Raw genomic sequence first — 11,092 nt, 5'->3', positions numbered from 1 at the left:
TTTTCTGAAAAGAATGAATATTTAATTTACTTACCTTAACCTGTTTAGTGGCTTAAAAAAGTGCAGCTTTGAAACATTTATAAGGTCCTAGAAAACAAGGAAAAGAGGGATAGGAACAAACATTGATTGAAAACCTCTTAGTTCCCAAATACTGTGCTAGAAACTTTATGTATGGTTGCTCTGTTATTCCTCATCATAACCCCCGTAAGGTATTGATGATCATTCCTATTTTGTGGATAGGACATCTGAGGCTAAAAGAATCCAGGCAGCTTCCTGGAGCCCAGAACTATCTCTGGTGTCTCCAAGGCTGTTACCTTCCTCATAGACACAGGAGCCATGTCTGGAATATTTGATCCTAGGAAGTTTCCAGTTTGGGAGTTCAAATAAGAAAAAGATGATGCTAAATAATTTAGTAAGGCTGGATTTTACCTGCAAAAATCACTCTTTTATTCCAGACAACTTCCTGAACAACACAGCTATTTCTTTCCAAGTCCTTGGTGACTAAGTCAAGCAGCATTTACCTTAATGCTAATCCTTACATTATACATCTCTTAATCAGTTTGGTCATAGTTAGGTTGAGCTTACAAATGGTCATCTCAAGAATAATGATTGTCTTTAAGAGGCAGAAAGAAAAGCATCAGCATCATTCTTTGCTATCTCATATCCCTGCAACAACATCAGCAAGGGGTGTGGCTCTGATTTCATCCCTACGGGCAGGTAACCAGGGGGCATATAGTAACATTGCTGTGGGCATGGGTCTTGGTTTAAGGTTAGCTTCTGTTTTCATGTTTTCTTCTCTGACTTGACACCCTAGTTGAGGCAAAGGAATAACAGTGATATCATCTGCATCCTGCTAGCATAACATTGGTGCCTTGAAAGATTAATATACCCAACGATTTTCTCAGTTAAGTGTGTCTTCATTTATATAACTTCTTTTATCTGAGGAGCTTAAGGCATTTTGTAAGTATTGCCTCAGTCTTACATAAACGAGCCGGGGTAAAGTAATTCTCGCAGCGCTGGGCAATAGCATGGGAGTCCAGTGATGGGGGACTGATTTATTTGTGTTATTCATCACTGTAGCCCCAGTATCTAGCACAGGGTGCTTAGTAAATTCCTATTGTTGAGTCTCCTCCCATCTCAACTGAGGACTGGAAATCAGATCTTACACTGGCCATAGTGAAGGCCAGTTTTCTCCAGACTCATCCCTACCTTTCTTCCCTTTCTTGGCATACATGGCAGTTTAAAAAGGAGCAGAGTAAACAGAATCAGTCCTTAGCTCATTACCTACCAACTCAATAAGCAGTTGAGTTCTCACTGACTGAAATTTTTAACATTTGCGACTTTTTTTTTAAACTTACCTGTCTAAATCTGTAATCACTGTCTACAACTCCTTGTCTGTCTGTCTGATAATTAATTCACCACCTTTCTGGACCATCTTTGCTTAATGCTCAGCTTTACTTTTTTACAACCCATGCCCCAGGATGTCAGAGAATTTGAGACTTTTCAAAGTTTCAAATAAAGGCCTCCTTTATGAGCATTTTTCTGGGTGTGAGGGATGCAGAAATGTATTAAAAAATCCCTATCTTCAAGAAACCCACAGTCAGGAAGAACATAAGCCTGCAACATAAATAACTACAATATAGTACAAGTATTAATAAGAGCTCTGTGAAGGGAGCAACTAATTTTGCTTGAAGGATACAGGAAGAGCTACACAGAGGAGGTTACAGTTGAGGAATAAGTAGGGGTTACTATTCCATTGGGGCATCCTCTTGGTGTATGACAGACATAACTGTGGCATTCTTGCCCAGCCCCAATCCCTCCTCCCACAACATGTGACAAGTTCCAAGGGCTTAGTGATATGTTTTATTTTGGTCTTGGTAGGCCACTTTGATTAAGTGGTTTGGAACTATGAAATATGAGCAACAGTGTCTAATGGACAGCTATTGTTTTTTTATTAACCAACCTCTACTTAACAAATATTCCACCCCTGAAATCTCCCTACTGAAGACCACCTCTCTACTCTCTCAGTCCATATGTCTTCAGAGGTAGGCATGTGACTTAAGCTCTGCTAATCAAAGCATTTAATGCCATTGGCCATAGTAACTGCTGGAAGATTGAGCACATAGCCTAATCAAAGCCAATGAGATGGAAGAGAAGTTTTGCTGAACCTTCTGGAAAGAAACCCACATTTTCCTGCTGGACTTTATGCATGAGAAGATACAAGGTCTGGGGCTGTTCAGCCATGTTATAAGGGGGACTGGAACCACTATGGAGGAGGGCAGTACTGAAAGAGATGGAAAGTCTATCCTGGTGATATTACTTTGACCCCATATCAAGCCATGCCAGAAGCTAGAAAAATCATTGGCCTTTTCTACTGTATGAGCAAATGAAGCCTCTTTTTGCTTACACCAGTTTGGGTTGAATTTTATGTCTTTATTCATACATGGTTGAAAGATCTAGAAATGTTTATTCTAAAGAAGAAAAGACCTAGGAGGAACATGAATGCATTCCAAATATTTGAAGGATGTTAGGTAGACGAATTACTTGAATATTCTGTGTGTCTCCAAGGGATAAAACTAGGATCAATGGGTAGATGTTGCAGGTGGTCAGATTTCAGAGCAATATAAGTAATAACTTTAACTCTTGGGGCTCTATCCAGTGAGAGCAGCTGGAAGATTTGATTCAATGTCGTATTTAAGGAAAAACATGAGAGAATGAGTGAAAGAAACACGCCTGCCCCCACCCCCACCCCAACCCTGTGTTAAAAGCATCTTGAAATGGTACAAGACAATTTAAAAGTGGTCTGATTCACCTTTTTAAATGTATTGAGATTTAATACTAGGGCTTTCATTTAGCTTTAGAATTCCTCAAAGAGAATGTGGCTATTTACTAATTTACTCCTATTTCTCTAAACAAACTGTAGACTGTGACCCATTGGTGGGCCATGAAATTAGTGTGGGCATTTGGAACTGTCATTCTTTCAATGAAAGAGAAGAGAATTGTATGTAACAAGGGCACAAGTTGTTTTGTGAAACTTTTGTATGTGAAACATACATATAGAGATGACAGTATAGGGTAATGGCTAAAGAATTTTGGAATTAGACTGCAAAGATTAGGATTTTAAGTCTACCACCTATTAACTGTTATGAGAATTAAATGAGAATGAAATAATATGTGAAGAACTGAGCAAGATCCTGGCACATAGTAAGCACTCCATTCATTTTATAGATAATTCTTAGGATCCAGAAATTAGATCCTATGAGGGAGGTAAAAATCTATCCATGAATTTTAGGCCTCCAGATTTTGCCAAACAACCTGAACCTACAATTTTGTTAGGAAGAAAAAAATTACAGATATTTCTTGTGTCTTTTGGTAGTGTTTGAAGATGCTACTTTGCCATTTGCCATCCAAAGCCAATAGCAGGACCATGAAAATAACTGAAGTCATGAGGCTGCAAGCCTTCTTTTTAGACAGAGGGCATGTTCATTCATCTTTCTATCCCTAGCATCTCCCAGAGTACCTGGAAAATAACTACTTAACGGCTTAAATGTTATTAAATATTATTAAGCATCTTTAAAATTTGGTCTCTTATCTTTTGATAATCTTCCCCCCCCAAAAAAAACTCCTTTATCCTTTGTTTTATCAAGGAACCTTTCTTGGTTCTTAAAAAAAAAAGAAAACCTCCTTCATCCCTTCCTCCCCACAAAGGCCCCAGAACATGCAAGAAGCTCACACACACACACACACACACACACACACACACCCCACACCACACATATGTGATACCATATTAATGACTTCACAATCTTCAGGGATATTGGCTGTTTTTAAGTATCTATTATATATCCTTGTCACTGAACTCATGATTTCCCACTTTATCTCATTCAGAACCCATGGATGAATACCATCTGGTCCTGGTGATTTACTGCACAGAGTCCCTCAAGTTGCTCCATACCTTCTCCTCAGAGACTGAAGAACCTCTGTCAGGGCCATTCTCTGCTTTGCCATAAAATGTGTCCTTGGAACAGGAATTTCCCCATTGTCTTCTCCAATAAATACTGATTCAAAGTATTCATTTAGCTGTTCCTCTCCTTCATCATTCCATTTAATATTCTCCTTCTCCTAATGAAAATTCTTAACATAACAGATACAGTCACCTTACTAAAATGCCATGCATTCTTTATTACTATTGTTATTTATCCTGATGCTTCTACATGTTTTGCCCACTCTCTCTTTGACCTCTTTTGAATGTTTATTTTTTACTAGAGTGTCTTTAAAATAGTTACTGTTTGTTTTTCTACTACAAAAGGAGAATAAGTTATCCTTAGAAAATTTGGAAAATTTAGAAAAGTAGAAGAGGGCACATCTTTATAAACAAGCACTGAAAACCTTCTTTCGCCTAGATGGCACATGATTCAGGGGCCTACCTTTTGCATTTCTTTTCTTTTTTTTATTTTTAAATTAAAAATTTAGCAATATTGGCTTCTGGAGTAGAATTCAGTGATTCATCACTTACATATAACACCCAGTTCTCATCACAACAAATGCCTTCTTTTTTTAAAAGATTTTATTCATTTATTTGACAGAGAGACACAGCGAGAGAGGGAACACAAGCCGGGGGAGTGGGAGAGGGAGAAGCAGTCTTCCTGTGGAGCAGGGAGCCCAATGCGGGGCTCAATCCCAGGACCCTGGGACCATGACCTGAGCCGAAGGCAGATGCTTAACAGCTGAGTCACCCAGGCGCCCCAACAAATGCCTTCTTTAATACCCATCACCCATCTAGCTTACCCCCACCCATCTCCCTGCATTTCTTTCAGAAACGTAACCTATCTGATTTCCTTCTCCCCTGTCCTCGCATTCTTGCGTGCTAGACTGTGGGGGTCGTGAGAAATAACACCTCTGCTATACGTCAGCCATGGTTGGGGTGTCCCTTTACTCAACCTCTATGAAGAATATGTTATCATGTACGTCTCAGCTACTGGGTGGCTTGGAGCACTCACCCCCCCTCACAATGACTCACCACATTCTCTATTTTCATCTAATTCCATTTCCCCAATAATTGCCGATGCCTCACCAGTTTCTCTATATTGCATATAATTGATTTCTTATTCCACCAGCCCTCAATTTACTTATATTTTCCCATAGACTTTCATGTTTCTTCTGCCTTAGCAATTTTTTTTTTAGAGATTTTATTTATTTATTTGTCAGAGAGAGAAAGAGAGCAAAAGCCAGGGGTAGCAGCAGACAGAGGGAGAAGGAGTTTCCCTGCTGAGCACAGCGCCCAATGCGGGAATCCATCCCAGAACCCTGGGATCATGACCTGAGCGGAAGGCAGATGTTTAACCTACTGAGCCACCTAGGCATCCCTGCCTTAGCAAATTTTAGACCAATTTCATGGTAACTGACCTCTGACTTGGCCCCAGAACTTTCTGTGGTACCACAACTTTCCTTCTCTGGTGGATCAACCCTGACCAAGTTTCAGGGTCACTATGAGCACAGCCATGATGACATTCAGGCTGCTTCCTCCCAGTTTCACTGAGGACACCCTGGTGCAGTTGAAGAACATAGGCTTTGGAGTCAGACAATATGACCTTTCACTATTTGGGCTAGTAACTGAACCTCACTGAGCTTCTTCTTACTTCATTTGAAAAATGGGACAATAATACAGTTTTCTGCTCTTTGATAACACACTGTTGATTTTATTATTTATATAGCTCATATAATGCATTTTGTGTGAGGTATTTTGAGTGCTTTACAGATAGTAACTCATTTATACAACCAATTACAATCCTATAAGGCTTGGATTATTTATTTTTTATATGAATTATTTATTCATTTATAATGAAAATTTCATAGAAAACAATTGTTTCAGTGGAGAAAAAAGTGGGTTAGGAGCTAGAGAATTTCAGACTTGAAATATCAATTACTTTATTTTTTCTTGTGGGATTTTTCAATATTAAAGTTTGCATTAAAAAAGAATAGCTCTGGGATGCCTGGGTGACTCAGTTGGTTAAGCAGCTGCCTTTGGCTCAGGTCATGATCCCAGGTTCCTGGGATCAAGCCCCACATCAGGCTCCTTGCTCAGTGGGGAGCCTGCTTCTCTCTCTGCCTGCCACTCTCTCTGCTTGTGGCTCTCTCTCTCTGGCAGGTAAATAAATAAAATCTTAAAAAAAAAAAAAAGAACAGCTTTGGGGTGCCTGGGTGGCTCAGTAGGTTGGGCATCTGCCTTTGGCTCAGGTCATGATCCCAGCATCCTGGGATCAAGCCCTGCATCAGCTCTCTGCTCAATGGGGAGCCTGCTTTTCCCTCAGCCTCTCCCCTTCCCCCTGTTCGTGCTCTCTCTCTCGCTCTGTGCACTCTCTCTCTCTCTCTCTCAAATAAATAAACTTTTAAAAAAAAGAATAGCTGTAAGTATTGTAGTGAGTAGAATGGTGGCCATACTCTGCCCTCTTAGCTAAACATTTCTTATGTGGGGCGCCTGGGTGGCTCAGTCGTTAAGCGTCTGCCTTCGGCTCAGGTCATGATCCCAGGGTCCTGGGATCAAGTCCCACATCGGGCTCCCTGCTCTGCAGGAAGCCTGCTTCTCCCTCTCCCACTCCCCCTGCTGTGTTCCCTCTCTCGCTGTCTCTCTCTCTGTTGAAAAATAAATAAAATCTTTTAAAAAAAAATTTCTTATGTGTCCAGACTGCATTAGGCACCCCAGAACTTAAAAACAATGTGGTGAAAATCTTGAAGAACACTTGAAACAAGGGCGCCTGGGTGGCTCAGTCAGTTAAGCGACTGCCTTCAGCTCAGGTCATGATCCTGGAGTCCCGGAATCGAGTCCCGCATCGGGCTCCCTGCTCAGCGGGGAGTCTGCTTCTCCCTCTGACCTTCTTCCCTCTCATGCTCTCTCTCTACCATTCTCACTCTCAATAAATAAATAAAAAAAAAATCCTTAAAAAAAAAGAACACTTGAAACAAGACATGTGCAAAGCAATTAGTGAATGATTCTGAAATAATAGCAGCAGGGCTATGTGATTTCATTGGAACAGACTAAGTAGCTATGCTAGTTCAAGTTTGAAGTAGCATTGGAAGAGCAGAGACAGGGAAAGCTTTTGGGATGGGACTTTCAAATGGAGTCTTAAAGGAATATTAGACAATGGGCTTTAATATTGTGTTTGCAGCTCTGCTAATGTCACACCTGCTTCCTATTTCCAGGCCAAAAACAACTGCATAATGCCTAGCATATAATAGTGCTTGACAAATATTTATTGAATGAAAAAAAGAATCAGTGAGTCATTGTTGCCTACTTCATGCAGCTCCAGGCGAATCTTTCTAATGCATAGATCAGTTGATGTCACTTACCTTCTCTAAAGCTTCATGAACACCTTGCTACAACCTGAGAAAGAGTAGAAAGTGATCTTCAAATCACGTAGTATGGGGTTTGAGTTGTAAATGCTTTCAGACTGGCTCCCATTCTATCCAGTGTAATTTTTTATCTCTTTTACATCCTTACTGCCCTTTTGACACCAAAATGTAACCATGAAACCCCTCCTACTCTTCTGCCTCTTGCTTAAAATCTTCTAGTGGCTGCCCCTCTATCCTCAGAATCTGATGTCTGACACTCTCTCCAGCTTCTCCTTTCTTGACTCTCTCCTTTAAACTTCTCACTGTCTGGAAGATGCCACATTTCCATTTCTTCTGGGCCTTCATACATATTTGGAATGCTCTGCTTGGAATATTCCTCTCTACAGTATGCCCTCCCTACTGCGTCCTTAGTATCAAGCTAACTCCTGTGCATCTTTCTGGTCTAAATTTAAATGACACTTCATTCTTGAGGCCTTTCCCATTTCCAGGTATGTTCCTGGGCTAATGAGGTTACCAAGCACCTTCCACTCTTTCCATCGTGGCACACACCATAGTTGATTATAAGGACTTGCTTTATAATGGTTGTCTTTCAGACCTAGATTGGCAATGCTGTGAAGACAATGACTGTGGCTGGTTCATGGTTGTCTTTAGTACCTGACACAGTACTTGGACTAGTGAATATCTTTTGAATAAATTAATGAAATCTAAAACTTGCTGGCTGCATGACTAGGTCAGAAATGTTGCCACTCTGAACCTCAATTTTCTCTTTTGTAAAATGAAGATAACAGCTGCCTCATAGAGTCTTGTATACTCTAAAGCATCATATAAATGTCTACTTTTAATGGCCTTTTATGAAAGGATCCTTTCTTGTCTTTTTACCTTATCTCCTGCTTCACCCATTAATGTGTACTTGACACCAAACTAGGCTTATCTGCTTCTTCTTAAATATTACCCTGTATTCCCTATCTTTGTACCATTGCTCATGCTGTTCCCACTGCCTAGAATTTCCTTCTCTCTTCTCCCCATTTCAAAATTTCCTCCATCCCACCTCCATGGAGTGCCCCTTGATTGTCCTCTCCCTTCAACTTTTGTGGCATTTTATCTGTTCCTCTTCTAGAAGATGTACCACTTTCAACATTGTGTTAAGGTTATTTATGTACAGCTTCTAGTTTAGCAGGTTCCAGAGTCAGTCTTCCTGGGCTCATATCCCAGATCTACCTACTTACTAGCTATGTCACCATCGGCTAGTTAGTGAGCCTCAGTTTTTTGATCTGTAAAGTAAGAATAATAATAATAACATCCATCTCATAAGTTATTTGGGTGGGGGGTTGCGTTACATGAGATTATGTAAGTAGATCATTTAGCTCAGTGCCCATACATAATCAGTGATTATGTGCTTAACATAATCAACATTATCATCATTTTTATCATCTCTCTAATTAAACTGTGAATTCCTTGAAGACAAAGATTATGTTTTTATAGGATCTCCTATTACACTTAGCACAATGTCTGGCCCCATATTTGTGCTCAATAAATGTTTGTTGAATGCAGGCATAAATAGTATAGACAAATAAGACAAAATAATGACTTTTTCTTTTGCTATAAAATGATGCAAGTTTGCCACATTTTGGGACTTCTTAGTAACTACTGTCCCTGTGGATTTCTCCAAGGAGCATGAACATTTTGAAATAGTATGTAATAGAATAGGCCCACTATGTTGCCATCAGTCTGGAATTTGGAAAATTACAAGCAGAATTAAAGAACAGTATTAGAATTATTTATTCTTTCTATGCCCCTTTATTGCATTCATTTTGGGAGAAATTATCTATTCTTGTTTAACAAGAAGATTACATTACATATTCATGTAGAAAGAATTTTACCAATTTGTGGAAACTTTTCTCAGATCTTGCCACATGTTAGATGTCAGGCAATGTCTCATTGGGAGAAAGAAAAAACAACTAGAGTTACTGTGATTTACAGTGAGACAAGTTATTCTGAATTTCCTTGGTAAAAAGAAAATAAAAACTACATTTGTAAAATACCATAGAGGTTCGTCTTCTAAACAGTCTCTTATCTGGAAAATATACGTAGTCATTTTTCTAACTTAATAAAGAGATAAAGCAAGTTTCACTTATCTTCATTTTGCCTGTAATGAATATACCAGATGAGATTTTGCTATGATATGTGACTGCTCTTTCATTAACAGATTAGATAATTGCCCTCTTGGAATGGACCAACTTTATTATTTAGCACTTGACTTAATCCTGAAATAATCTGGAACTTTTTTGAAAGTCAGTGTGCAGAGCTATGGTTAGAGGAAAGACACAGTGTACTGGACACTGAGGGGAAGTCATGAGTTTCTACATGCTTCTTGGGAGATAGGCCATTGCCTGCATGGTAGGACTTCAGAGGCAGTAGAAAAATTGGATCCCACTTAACTGGTCAAGTTCTGAAATTCTACCATCCAGAATTCCATTCATTCCAGTTGGCTTGGGCAGGGGGTACTTAAGAGAATAGGAGCTTGGGAAGCAGCCTGGTGTACAGCAGAGTTTGGCAAATTATGGTCTGTGGGCCAAATCCAGTCCACTTTCTGCATTGTATAACCCATAAGGTAAGAATGGCTTTTACATTTTTAAATGGGAAAAAATTTAAAAAAAGAAGAATATTTCATGACATGTGAAAATTATATAAAATTCAAATTTCAGTATCCATACATAAAGTTTTATTGGAAAACAGGTCATGTTCATTAGTTTATTATCTATGGTTGCCTTTTTGTGCTATGATGAAGCACGGTGTTGTGTTGCAGGAGAGATTGTGTGGCCCTTAAAGCCTAAATATTTACTATCTGGCCTTTTACAGAAAACAGTTCCTGACCCTGGTGTAGAGGAAAGAGCATTAAAAGCCATGGAGTCATTCTTGGGGTTGAATTCCATCTCTTCTAGTTACTAGCTCTGTAACCTCAGATGACATTCATTCATTCAATAAACTTAGGATTCCTAGATGCTGTGTTTGGCATTACAGTTGCATCTAAGGATTAACCACACCTAGTTTGTTGGGTTATTGAGAGGGTTAAATAAAATTAAGTATTCAAACTGCCTAGCATGTAGTAGTTGCTCAATAAATGATTTTCATTTATTAAAAGATATTTTAAAATACTAAAGATATTAAAAGATATTTAATAAAGTCCATAAATTACTGTCCTCCTTAGTACGTTGGAAGATATTTAAGAGTGGGGTAAGGAGAGGCAGAATGGTGAGCTGATGCCTAACCAGGAGATAGACTGGTATCTTAAGTAGTGGTGGTGTTGAAGAACCTATGAGGGGATAGTGGCATTGAAAAGGCAGGGAGGAGGGAAACAGAAAAAAAAGACCTTGCAATTTTGCTCCAGGCCTGTTTTGTTTAGATGTAAACTTCTGTGGGAGCCAGTCTGGGATGGCACTTAGTCCCTTTTTCTTTTTTAAGATTTTTATTTATTTGACAGAGAGAGACACAGCAAGTGAGGGAATACAAGCAGGGGGAGTGGGAGAGGGAGAAGCAGGCTCCCTGCTGAGCAGGGAGCCTGATGCAGAGCTCGATCCCAGGACCCTTGGATCATGACCTGAGCCGAAGGCAGACGCTTAATGATTGAGCCCCACAGGCACCCCAGCACTTAGTCCTCTAAGAGCTGGTAGACAAATTATTTCTAGTAGGTAATGGAGCCAGAATTTTGATTCCTAGACGTTCTATTTCTGATACCTTTAGC

The sequence above is a fragment of the Zalophus californianus genome, chromosome 4 (genome assembly GCF_009762305.2).
Source record: "Zalophus californianus isolate mZalCal1 chromosome 4, mZalCal1.pri.v2, whole genome shotgun sequence".
NCBI classification, from domain to species: domain Eukaryota; kingdom Metazoa; phylum Chordata; class Mammalia; order Carnivora; family Otariidae; genus Zalophus; species Zalophus californianus.
Note: the sequence above shows the minus strand (reverse complement) of the source record.